Below are 13,482 nucleotides of genomic sequence, written 5' to 3'. Positions count from 1 at the left end.
TGGTTCTGTTTCTCTGAAGGACCCTGACTAATATGTCACTTTTAATCATAATTACTTATAATTTCACCCCACTCTCATCCCACTTGAATAGAATCTCCTGAGAACAGGAATTTAAACTGTTTTATTCATTTTTATGTCTTCCTTAGCCTGATAGATCATGACTTTTTTTTTTTTTTTTTTTTTTTAGACAGAGTTTTGCTCTGTTTTCCAGGCTGGAAAGCAGTGGCAAGATCATAGCTCACTGCAGCCCCAAACGCCTGGGGTCAAGAGATCCTCCAGCTTCAGCCTCTCAAGTAGCTGAGATTATAGGCACACACCTGGCTAATACATAGGTAATATGGAATATTGTTTTTTTGTTTTTTATGGAATATTGAAATGAAGAGTTGCATTTCACTGCAATTCCCCAAGGCTGTTAAATACTTTGAGATGCTTTCTCTCAATTCTCTTTCAATCACTATTCCCCTTTCTCTCTTCTATCAAGACCGTGCCCTATGAAGTTAACAATGGTCCAACCTCTAGAGAATTGCACTAATTCCCATTTGAAGCAATTATTCACTAAGACTCTCAGCAGCTCATAGAAATATTTCTGAAACAATTATTTAATTAACCCCAGCAGAAAAAAGAATAGAGAAGAGCCTGTAGTCCCAGCTACTCTGGAGGCTGAGGCAGGAGAATGGCGTGAACCCAGGAGGTGGAGCTTGCAGTGAGCCGAGATCGCGCCACTGCACTCCAGTCTGGGTGACAGAGCGAGGGTCCATCTCAAAAAAAAAAAATAGAGAAGAGAAAGAGAAACAAACCAAATAACCAAACTAGGTACAAGCTACTGGTGGCATTGTAACATATGAAATTCTCTCTTCCACCACAAGCCTAAAAATTATTCAAAATACCTAGTCCCAATGGTAACCAAAAAAAGTACTATCAATCTTACTTCTCTTAATTACTATGAAGCAATAAAATATTTGACATCAGATAGTTTTATTTATACATATACCCAATTGGTTGGGCAGCAGATACATAAAAAGTCTCGTATACTTTAAGAAATGCTACAAGCGACAGCCAGAGTTACAATTTTAAAAATAATTATTGGGCACTGTATTCATATTCATTAGTAATATCTCAAGGATCTGCTTTTTGGCCTAAAAAATTAAGAAATTACAATTTTCTGTATCTTCAGTTACCACCTGGCTATTTTCCTTTTGTAAGCTTTTCCTGTTCTGCCTTTGTTGTGACCCCTTTCCCTTTGTTATCTTCCCCTTCAGATCAGTGCCTTTTATCGCTACTCATTTGCTGACTCAGGTGAACTTACAGCCTAAGGCAAAAATGGGAGCCAGCAAAGTTTGTTTTCTCTCCCCTCTTTCCCTCCCTTCTTCCTGCAGCTCTGTGAGGGACTAAATCTTCCAGATATTCTGTGCTTATTAACAACACAGCACCCTCTTGACTTGGAATCCATAGCTGTAAGAACTTAGTTTCTCCTGTCAGCTAAGAAAACTCTGGGAAAATTTTTGGTGGACAGTAAATGCCAGGTAATCCAAACTTCATTAATTTATGACATAACAAATAAATACAACTTTTAGCCAAACTGTCCCCTTTATTCAATTATAAAAAGTGTTTGCTAAGTCAATAAACAGACTGGTAATTAAAATATTTATCGGCCGGGCACAGTGGCTCACGCCTGTAATCCTAGCACTTTGGGAGGCCGAGGCGGGTGGATCACCTGAGTTTAGGAGTTCGAGACCAGCCTGGCCAACATGATGAAACACCGTCTCTACTAAAAATGCAAAAATTAGCTGGGTGCGGTGGCGGGCACCTGTAATCCCAGCTACTCGGGAGGCTGAAGTAGGAGAATTGCTTGAACCCAGGAGACGGAAGTTGCAGTGAGCCAAGATTGCGCCACTGCACTCCAGCCTGGGTGACAAGAACAAGACTCCATCTCAAAAAATAATAATAAAATAAAATAAAATAAAATAAAATATTTATCCTACTTGGCCGGGCGCGGTGGCTCACGCCTGTAATCCTAGCACTTTGGGATGCTGAGGCGGGTGGATTGCCTGAGCTCAGGAGTTCGAAACCGGCCTGGGGAACACGGTAAAGCCCCATCTCTAAAAAAAAAAAAAAATTACCCGGGTATGGCAGCATGCGCCTGTAGTCCCAGCTACTCCGGAGGCTAAGGCAGGAGAATGGCTTGAACCTGAGAGGCGGAGGTTGCAGTGAGCCAAGATCACACCACTGCACTCCACACTCCAGTCTGGGTGAGAGAGTGAGACTCCGTCTCCAAAAGAATAAATAAATAAATAAAAAATTTATCGTACTTTATATATAATGTAAAATTTTATATATAACATATAATATAAACATTATAATGTACTCAACAGATAGCCTCTCACAAGTTGGCCAAAGGTTTTTTTTTTGTGGGGGGAGAAGGAGTCTTGCTGTGTCGCCCAGGCTGGAGTTCAGTGGCAGGATCTCAGCTCACTGCAACCTCCGCCTCCTGGGTTCCAGCAATTCTCCTGCCTCAGCCTCCTGAGTAGCTGGGACTACAGGCGCCCACCACCACACTCGGCTAATTTTTCGTATTTTTAGTAGAGACGGGGTTTCACTGTGTTAGCCAGGATTGTCTCGATCTCCTGACCTCAGGTGATCTGCCCGCCTCGGCCTCCCAAAGTGCTAGGATTACAGGTGTGAGCCTCCATGCTTGGCCCATTTTTTTCTTAGTTTTTGTTTTTTCTGGACCCCCCGCAAAGGTGATTTGTTGAAGAACTAGCAACATTTTTCTTATCTTTATTAGCAAATGTACAACATCTGTTGATGTTTATAAACTGAGATTACATTTTCATGCAGTATTTGGGTATTCTGGTTTTCTTTACACCAGGCTTATCATGTTTCATAGTTTTTAACTAAATATGATTTGCTGGATCATTCATAAAAAGAAAACAAAATTGTCAAATGCACCTAAACACTTAAGAAACACAACTGCTGATCCTTTTGTAGTTCATAAGTGTGATGATTCAGTGTTCACATGAATGTATGAGATGCGCCGACCTCAAACCTTGTTATGACGTGGTCCATTACCCATCTGATGTGAAAATTTAAAATTTTTAAACAAAGAAGAGAGAAAAAAGGAACATTACTGCTAATAAAGTATGATACTTTCATTGATCATTTTGTTTTTAACTACTCTACCATAAAATTTCAGTGCCTACAGGATTATGGAATCAATCACAATGAGAAGGGTAGAAACTCATTAAATCATTAGCAAATAAGGCTGGACAATCACAAAGAAAATACGTCATATTGTTTGGAGAGTGAATTTGTTTTCAGTAAGAAACTAGTTTGCCTGATTCCACACCACCCAATTGGAAATTTGATAATGTTATTCTAAAGTTATTGTTTAAATAGAAGTGTTGTAAATTAAATGAAAAGTTTTCATTCAATCTGTCATGAAGACATTTTTGTTATAACAAATTTGTCTGCAATGGTGGAGTGTCAGGAGAAGTGCAATCCAAGTCAAGGAGACTTCAGTCACATTTTCCCCAATAAATTGGAAACAAAGGCAGTAAGACTGCTCTTTAAAAGTTAAACTTTAAGATCACATACATAGCTAGGAGCAGAAATAAGCAAAGTCACCTTTAAAACACAAACTGGTTTGATTTAACTGTAACTTGATTTTTATTGAAATAATATTGCAAAGAGGTTTGGGTAGCCATGGAAACAGAGAAAGTAACGTACAGGGGGCACTTTAGGGCCAGTGGCCATCCAAGTGCTGCTAAGGAGACAAGGAGCACAAATCAGCAGCTCAGCAGGATGTCACCACTATATTGGAGATCAATGCGGGAAACTGCAGCCGTTGGAAATTGAGAACTTCTATTTTCGGGACAAAATTGTCCTGTTGTGAAGATAGATGACTCAAGAAAAGTCTATACATATAACTCCACTTGTTCAGAATATGTGCTCATCAAGCAACCTTCTGATAATGCCTTGGTTTCCTGAGTAGGTTTGGCTACACAGAAAATGCACTCAGAGGGGCCAGGCACAGTGGCTCACACCTGTAATCCCAGCACTTTGGGAGGCTGAGGCAGGCGAATCACATGCGGTCAGGAGTTTGAGACCAGCCTGGCCAACATGGCGAAACCCCATCTCAACCAAAAATACAAAAATTAGCTGGGCGTGGTGGCGCCTTTGTGCAATCCCAACTACTCGGGAGGCTGAGGCAGGAGAATAGCTCGAACCTGGGAGGTGAAGGTTGCAGTAAGCCGAGATCACGCCACCTGGACAACAGAGTGAGACTCCATGGGAAAAAAAAAAGAAAGAAAGAAAGGAAGGAAGGAAGGAAGGAAGGAAGGAAGGAAGGAAGGAAGGAAGGAAGGAAGAAAAGGCAGGCAGGCAAGGAAGGAAGGGAGGGAGGGGAGGGGAAAGGAGGGAGGGAGGGAGGGGAGGGGAGAAGGAGGGAGGGAGGGAGGGGAGAAGGAGGGAGGGAGGGAGGGGAGAAGGAGGGAGGGAGGGAGGGGAGGGGAGGGGAGGGGAGGGGAGGGAAATGAGAAAATGTACTCAAGAAAAGATAGCACCTTGGGTCCATGCTGGCATACCAGAGGCTTTCTGTTTCTGGCAAAAATTAAAAGAAAAAAAGAAAAAAAAGTATTGGCTTTGCAGTTGTTGAGTGTTCCGGTGTATAAATTAAAGCTCTCGGAAATTAATAATCTAATACATGTCCTTTTTTTTTTTGAGACAAGAGTCTCGCTCTCTCGCTCTGTCGCCCAGGCTGGAGTGCAGTGGCAGGATCTCGGCTCACCGCAAGCTCCGCCTCCTGGGTTCACGCCATTCTCCTGCTTCAGCCTCCTGAGTAGCTGGGTCTACAGGCACCCGCCACCACGCCCGGCTAATTTTTTTTTGTATTTTTTAGTAGAGACGGGGTTTCACCGTGTTAGCCAGGATGGTCTCGATCTCCTGACCTTGTGATCCGCCCGCCTCGGCCTCCCAAAGTGCTGGGATTACAGGCGTGAGCCACCGCGCCCGGCCATACGTGTCAGTCTTATGACCTTGGTTAATGTAATTTCATCTGATTGCTGAAGTTGTTCCCCATTGCTCAAGACAGATGTTTTGGCTGGGCGTGGCGGCTCATGCCGGTAATTCCAGCACTTTGGGAGGCCAATGCGGGAGGCTTGCTTGAGCTCAGGAGTTCGAAACCAGCCCAGTCAACATAGCAAGATCTCGTCTCTACTGGCAAAAAAAAAAAAAAAAAAAAAAAAAGCCAGGTTTGGTGGCAAGCACCTGTAGTCCCAACTACTTGGGAGGCTGAGACAGGTGGATTGCTTGAGCCTGGGAGGTTGAGGCTTCAGTGACCTGTGATTATGCCACTACACTCCAGCCTGGGCAGCAAAGTGAGACCCTGCCTCCAAAAAAACAAAGAAAGATGTTTCTGTGACCAGGACACTATAGACCAGATCCTAGAAGGTTGTAGAAATTCACTAAAGTAATGCTTCCTTGTCCTCTTGTGGATGATCAGTAGGCTTTCCCCTGGCAATGACCCTATATCAATAAAAAAAACTTTTTCTTTTCTTCTTTTCTATTTTTTCGAGAAAGAGTCTCGCTGCAGCCTCAACCTCCTGTGCTCAAGTGATCCTTTTGCCTCCAGCCTCCCAAGTAGCTAGGACTATAAGCATGTGCCACTATGCCTAGCTAGCTTTTTTTCTTTTTAATTTTTTTGCAGAGGTAGGGTCTCACCATGTTGCCCAGATTGGTCTTGAACTCCTGGTCTCAAGCAATCCTTTTGCCTTGACCTACCAAAGTATTAGTATTACAGGCATGAGCCACCAGGCAAGTCCAGACTTTTCTACTTCAAATTAATATTAGTGGGGAGGGAGGTGTTCATAATTTACCTCTCTTTATTATTTCATTTATTCTAACATTGCTACAGTGACAATTCCATGGACATACGCCAGCTACTGGCGGGGAAGATCGTTCAGACCAGAAGTGGTAAGAAATCCTTGAATTTTAAATATGTCATAGGTAGTTCACAAAGAGGACAAAAGATACCATTTACTAAACATTCGCCATCTGTTCTGACATAATATTATCATCATTGTAGTCTCCCACTTCCAGATACACTCATCTGCCTATGTTACACTTGCCTAGTAAAAGCCAGCATGGGTGAATCTTACTATTCAACGGAGCTGAACACTGTGCTGGAGAGATCATATAAATAAACTGAATGGCTTATCTCACATCCATAATTAGAAACTTAAAAAGTGCTCTCAGCAGCCCATGCTACTCTGTTCCTCACACTGGTTTTACTTTCACTCTCTGTGATAACTTTTCAATACACCAAGACTTCTCAGCTTGCCCCAAATTCACTGAGAACATACTGGCAAACTGCTGGTTCAACCATTTACACATCCACCCACCAGACATAAGAGTGCTCATTTCACTGAGGCTTATTATCAACTTGTAAACGTGGTCAATTCAAGACTTCTTGGAAAGGTCTCAGGTCCAAGCTTTGTCCTGAAAAGATAATTCTGATTGCAGAAACTCCCTCCGTCCAGCAGGAAGCGCCAGCACCCTCTGTCGGGGTTGGGCCGCCACGGAGGCTTCACGTGATCCGGCAGTCTCTGCGCAGGAGTGTGGTCTTGCGGAGATTTGCCCTACGTACTTAGCGTCATGACGTAGTACGTAGGGGCTGGCTAGCCGCCATCTTGCTTCTTTTTCTCGCTCGCTCGCTCCCTCTCGGGAAGCTGCGAAAGTGCTTTGGCGGTTCGTCCATCCGCAGCTTCGGCTTTTCCAGTCTGGTGGCCCTTCCGGCCACCCCTTTAACCCCAGCTTTCCCTCCTCCTTCTTTCGATCAGAGATCGGCGGAGACCCTCGAAGTGCGCAAACTTGACACTCACCCTGACCGGTAAGGAAAGCGAGGGTGTGGGGGCCGCGATCAAAGAGGGCCCCATCGGGAACGGCCAGAGTGCGGCCTGGGGCGTGGGAGCGCACCCAGACCCTGGCGCCCGGAGGCTAGGGGGCCGCGTGGAGAGGGCCTTGGGTCCGGGCATTTCCCTTCTCTTTGGTTACCATCATCTCTGTGTCTGGGGAAGTCGGCCTCCAGCTTGGGGAGCGGGAAACCGGAGTCAGACCCGCCCCATGTGGTCTGCAGCGGGAGTTCTGGACCGGTCTGTCTTGCTCCCACCTAGACCCCAGTCCTGGCCTTGCTAGGGGATTACGCATGTTGCCGGGTAAGCGAAGGGGGTTTCCGTCTTGCTGGACTGGCGGACGTGCAGTCCTTTTTTTTTTTTTTTTTTTTTAGTGTCGGGTATGCGTTCCCCCAAACAACTGAAGGACTCAGCCGGGGCCTTCACTGTCTACCTCTTCCTGTGTAGTGAGGATGGCACTTGCAATGAGCAATGTATGGGAGGGTCTCTTTTAAAGACCTGGCTAGATGAGAGGCTCTTCGGGGAATCAAGACCAACCCTACTTCCGCTAGGGAAGTGCTGCCCAACTCCGGAGGAGGATTTGGGTAGTCTTTTCACACTCTAGGCCGCTCCATCCTCTAACTTGCGTGGTGAATCTCGGTAGCTCCCTGTCTTTGAGATAGCGTTGATATTGGTGGTGTCAGGGTAAAGGCCCCGTTTTAGGACTGAAGAAAAGGGCATGGGGTCACTATAGAGACATTGATAGAGTCTTCCTTCCTTTGCATGAGAGGAGTACCTTTAATTTAAAGGGATGTATGTGTGTTTTGACATTATTTGGGATCTTTTGAGGGTCTGACATATCTGATGTTTGCTGGCTTATAAAGCTACCCGGATTTCCGCATTGGCTGGTTTTCAGCCTGGGTTCATAGATTCATACCTCGTTAGAGTACTTAGAATTGTACAGTAGGCGGCTCTGCTGTAAGATTTTCATTTGGAATGCACCAGAAGAATCGGAGGATTTTTTGATTGTTGAGTACTTAATAGCTTACTCCTGCAAATAAAAATAATAGGGTGGTATTAAGCACCTACCAAGCCTAACCCCACCATTTTTCAAAACTAGATTTCACCTCCCATATTGGTAATTAAGATGCTGCTTTGACTGGAGCCATTTTTAGGTGTGTGTCACAGATGCACTGCAGCATCTTTTCTGGCTCACCCCAAATGCATTGATCCCCTAAAAAATTAGGAATAAATTGAACTTGAATTTTGTCTTTAGCATGTAGTCAAATAGTAATTCTCTCCTTTTCTGTAAGTGGATTTTCAGAATATAGCCTTTTTAAGTGATTGTGTTTGCTCTGCTTAGCTTATGTGTGGCTGTTCTCCATTAGGTGACCTTTTGCTGTACACTGAGCACAGTAATAAGTCCTTTTCATACATTTTTTTTTAATCTCCACAACAGACCTTTGAGAAAAGTGCTATTAAGATCATCCCCATTTTACAGATGAGGAAATGAAATCTGAGAGAGTGGTCTGACCAAGGTCACATAGCAGTTATTGGTGGTATTGTGTAGGTTCAATTCCATACTGTCTGAACCCAAAGGGGATGCTCTAAACTTTCAACCTGCTTTTTAAATTATAAACTACAGTAACTAAATAAGATAAAGCATTATTAACTAGTAGTTTTTCTTTAGCTTGACTAGTATATGAATATTGTTGCATGCTAAGGTTAAAGTGTTGAAAGTTGTAAAAATGGAATATATCCACTTTGGACTTGGGGTAGAGGCTAATTTTTTTGCGTCCTTTTCTATTTGAGTGCTTAGAGATAACTTAAAACTAACTCTACCATGTCATAGATGTAATTTTTAAATTTAGGCGTCTGATCTATATTATTGGTAGAATACTCCCTCATCTGTAAAATGGTGATGATAATAGGACTTCCCTCAAAGGCTTTTATAGGAGTAAAAAAAGATAATGGATAATGTATGTAAAGGGCTTATTACTATGCTTAGTGCATAGTAAAAGGTTAACTAATAATGGAGGGAGAATGGTAGGATATTGGTAGAAGAAAATACTCTCTTCCAAGCAATAAATAATCTGTAAATTCTCAGGGTGATGTGTATATTTCTTTAGGTACATAAGAAAGTTTCACCTCCCCTTATCCCTGATATGTCTATTTATATGCAGGATTTTGCTTCTTAGCGATTTCTTTATGCTCTACAGTAAATATCCCTGGGATGAGTATCTTGTTCATAGCTGAAAATACAGAAGTTCTGGCTCATTCCAGCCCCCTCTCTTCTTACCCCCACCCCACCCTCTTTACTGATAAAATGTCTTTGAAGATTATATTATATCCCTGTCTGCCTCCAAGTGCCACCCCTAAACACTACTTCAGTTTGTTAGTTAGGTAACTTGTGTTTTGGATGCTATTTATGTCATATTTGTAAATGACAAGAATTGATCATTGGTAAAATGTTACATAAGTTAGTACAGAATTGTATTCTTACAGTGAAGGAGATACAAAAGTTGTGTCTGAATTATGACACACTTTGATTTCGGTAAATCATGATTTTGTCACCTTATGAATAGGACAACACAATGAAAGCTTATCTCAGTCTATGTTAATTGTTGCTTACAAGTCTGAGAGTTACTGTGTTAGTTTTATGAGTCATAACATTTTAAATTCCTCGCTAATCTCATCGATGCATGAGACAGAACACCTTTGTGGATAAAAGCGTTCTATAGAGAGGGTAACTTTAGTAAATTTTCTATTTAGGAGACAGACCTAACTCTGTTGCCCTGGCTGGCCTCCAACTCCTGGGCTCAAGAGATTCTCCTGCCTCAGCCTCCCAGGTAGCTGGGACTAGAAGTGCCTACCATTGCTCCCAGCATTGCCAGTTACATTTCTGGTCCTTATTTTCCTCCAGATTATCAGAAAGCATGTTTTGGGGCCTGTGACTACATGTATTTGCTGGCAAATCCAGTCAGACAAGGACTGTTACTTAGTTTCAACCGGAAATTTTTATCTGATTGGCAGACATGATTAGCTGATAACTAAGAGTCTGAACACAAGATTGTAATGAAATTATTATGTGAATTATAGTCAGTGTGATATACTCACACCTGTGTGGTGCTGCTATGTGCTCAACATTAAGGGAAGATGGAATATCATTTGAGGAGCACGTCTAGTATTAAAAAAACTACTGGGTATTATGTATGTAGCATACTACATAGCAATATGTACTACATACTAACTGGTAATTTTTCTGTTTTCTGTGTTCTAATATTAGTTTGTTTTCCTCTACTAGACTGTTTCCATGTCCTCATCACCTTGTATGGTGGTTGGCGTATACCTAGAGTTTATATGTTATTGAATGAATGAGGGTGAGAAACACAAAAGAATAGACCCACAAGATTAACTGATAAGTATATTATTGGAGCAAAAGAAAACGCTGTCAGGTTTTTTTTCCTTTACCTCTAAGAATGGTATCACAGGTAACCTTCAAAGAGTTTGTGTTAAATAATATGCATTGTGAGATTTAGTTACATCTGATTTTTAAAATTTTTAGCTTATTCAACAAAGATTGAAGATTCTTTTAATTTTGTAAGGCCCAGTGAATCAGAGCAATATGGCATTTGGTCCACTCCCAAGGTGTTCACAGCCTTAAGGATTAATGTTAAAAGTTATCTTGTAGTCTTTGGATTCATGCCAGAAGATAAAAAGGTGTTTAAGAAGGTAAGGGAAATTTGGTGCAGAAAATTACAGATAGTACAGATTGAGTTCCTAGTTGATTATAAGTGAAGCTGTGATGGCTAAGAAAAATCAAGAATAATTGTGATTATTAATATTTCTTGAGCACTTACTATGCCATGTTACTAAACTAAGACTATTTTTTGAATGATCTATTTAAATCCATATTGCAGAAAGCCTAAAAGGAAGAGATTTAAGTAATTTGCTCAAAGTTACTTAGCTTTTAAGTGGTAGAAATGGCATTTGAATGATTGATCCAGAGCCTGAGTGCCTAACTCAACTACATGGGTTTCCTAGTGGCCAGTATTTTCCAAACTTAAATCATTCACAATTTCTGCTTCGTCCCAAACCATCTGCCTGTTACTTATTATTTTTCTTCAATTCAACTTGCTGTCTTCTAATTAAATGAATGTAAACGAATTTTTTTTTTCTTTTTTTAGATGGAGTCTCACTCCATTGCCCAGGCTGGAGTGCAGTGGCGCTATCTTGGCTCACTGCAACCTCTCCCTCCCGGGTTCAAGTGATTCTCCTACCTCAGCTTCCTGAGTAGCTGGGATTACAGGTGCCTGCCATCACGCCTGGCTAATTTTTGTATTTTTAGTAGAGATGGGGTTTCACCATGTTGTCAGACTGGTCTCGAACTCCTGACCTCGTGATCCGCCCACCTTGGCCTCCCAAAGTGCTGGGATTACAGGCGTGAGCCACTGCATCCTGCCGTTTAAAAGGAAATTTTTATGATTATTTGGCATTAGCTTCCCCCCAACACGTTTTAAAATAAACATGATTTTACATAATTTTCTGTGGATCACTTAAAATCATCCAGTATACTACCAGTCTTTGTATTCCACCCTTTGGGACATTACCGCTATAAGAAATGAATACTGGATAGGATCAGGCCACAGGTACAGTTAATGCAGGTCGAAAGCCTAGAATGGAATAGATTGATAAAATAGGAAATGGCAGCATTACAGGAATAGACATATGAATTAGAGTCTTAACTACATTCTTGAGACAACCACTTTCATGATAAACCACAAAGGAGTAGGTTTATTTAGATAGAGAAATGTAATAGGATGTCTAGGACAGTCTATGGCAAGGGAAGAACAAGACAAAATAAGAAGGAAGTCACTATATAAATCAGGGCAGAAGAGAATCATCTAAAAACAGGATTATTAGAGTTAAATGTAGCAGAGTTCAGAAAAATATGTGACAAGTAGTCTTTGGATTTGGCTGTGATATCCTTGGTGACCTTAAAATAATCTAGGTCAAGTTACAAAAGTGAAAGGTTAAAGGGGGAAGAGGGAAAATCTCTTGATTTTTAGATATATTGAATACTCAAAGTGGACTCTAGACTAATTGTTTTAAAACCTAGGTTTAGTCCTTTTTGTCACTTTGTGCCAGCTGTTAATTTTGGGGCAAGTTAACCTGGCTCAAGTTTTAAATATATTGATTTGTGATACAAGGATAATATCCATTTCCCCTATCCCAGAGGACTGTTGCAAAGAGTACATTTATGTATTTCTATATATCTTCTGAATTTAATATTCTTTGGTATTACACAATATCAAGACATGAGTCTTGACCATATTTAAAGCAGAAAAGAGAACCACGAAAAGGGAAAATTAAAGATAAAGGGGAAGATACGTTCCCTATAAGGTTGGAAGATCCCTTCTGAATAAATCTTGAGTCTGAAGGATAAGAGATGGATGCATGTATGTGGTTGGAGAGTGGGTATCTAGGTAAGTTAATAATTCATTTTTTCTCCCCTGTTTGCCAGTGAACAATCTGAAGGTACAGGGCTGCTATATATGGTTATGCAGCTTGTATACTGCCCAAAGATGCTGGACTGAAGGAAGCAACAAGTCAGCCTGTGTTCTGCTTACAGAGTCCTGTGCCCTAGCTTAGGCCTCGCAGAGGAAACTGTGCCTCCACTTCTCTCTCCAAGGCATCAGCTCCTTGCCAAAAGTGTCTGTATTTCCCCAGAAGGATGTATTTTTCCTAGTTACATAAAGGCCCTGTGGAGAGCAATGGATGCTCTGAAAGACTCCTTAAGGAGACATATTAAGGATACATTTAGAACAACATCAAAAACAATTGGGAAATTGGAGAAATGGTCACTAAGGAACAAAAAGCTTTGAACTTTTTGCTGAGATGGGTTAGGTGGTTGGGCAAGTACAGAATTCTCATTTATCCAGTGTACTTTAAAGATCTGTATTGTAGCTTATTAAATATTTTTATTAATCAAGAAACTATATTAAATATCATAGTTTATCATATTTCAAAGAGGAGTGATAAGAGTAAAACAATACTTAACACAATTTAATCTTACCCAAAAACTTTGTAATTTTGGGGTTTAAATTAAAATTTAGATTTTTGGTCATGTGGCTGGTAGTTTTATATATAAGTAACTTTTTAATGTTAGGTTTTATAATTAAAGCTATATAAATTTTATAGCTCTTAATTGAAGAAGCACAATAGGGAAGGTACACAGTTACTTCTGAAGGTTAGGAAGATGGAACAGTGGCATTTTATTTTGAAAACAGAAAGAGGACATTGAAAACAAAGGAGGCTTTAGACAGGTGAATTTTAAGTTTATATTTGGAAATTTGATTTGTGGTGTACAGTTCTTTAAGTTTTAGTACGTATGGATTTTTGTAGCCCCCACAACTAGGATACAGAATGTAGAAAGATAAAACATCTCCCAACTGTAGAACTAGAGTCTTCTGGCATTTTGGAGACAGGGAAATTCTCTTGAAGAAATAACTATTAAAGAGGGATGGAAAAAGCCAAGAATGGCCTACCCGTGCTGATTGATTCGTTTTCTGATTAGAAAGAAAAAATATTTTGA

General features: G+C 41.1%; 1 protein-coding gene, 1 non-coding gene and 1 pseudogene across 14 annotated transcripts in view; all 3 read left to right on the top strand.

Moving 5' to 3' along the window:
• LOC101129480 (ganglioside GM2 activator-like) overlaps positions 1 to 1,313 on the top strand; it is an 87,903-nt pseudogene extending 86,590 nt beyond the window's left edge.
• A 1,663-nt stretch (positions 1,314 to 2,976) lies between these two features.
• LOC115932418 (small nucleolar RNA U13) lies at positions 2,977 to 3,079 on the top strand. Its single transcript, XR_004068701.1, has one exon. It is a non-coding gene; the product is annotated as a small nucleolar RNA U13 (small nucleolar RNA).
• A 3,144-nt stretch (positions 3,080 to 6,223) lies between these two features.
• Positions 6,224 to 13,482, top strand: part of PRRC2C (proline rich coiled-coil 2C) — a 108,261-nt gene continuing 101,002 nt past the window's right edge. For 7 of the 13 annotated variants that reach the window (XM_055377660.2, XM_019026615.4, XM_019026628.4 and 4 more), the window contains exon 1: positions 6,647 to 6,886. The gene's annotated coding sequence lies outside the window, so the exon portion shown is untranslated. Of the gene's footprint in view, positions 6,887 to 13,482 lie in introns of all 13 variants that reach the window. The other 6 variants (XM_019026588.4, XM_019026598.4, XM_019026617.4 and 3 more) reach the window with 4 other exon arrangements.

This window comes from Gorilla gorilla, chromosome 1, assembly GCF_029281585.2.
Source record: "Gorilla gorilla gorilla isolate KB3781 chromosome 1, NHGRI_mGorGor1-v2.1_pri, whole genome shotgun sequence".
NCBI classification, from domain to species: domain Eukaryota; kingdom Metazoa; phylum Chordata; class Mammalia; order Primates; family Hominidae; genus Gorilla; species Gorilla gorilla.
This window is presented reverse-complemented; position numbering and strand designations above follow the sequence as displayed.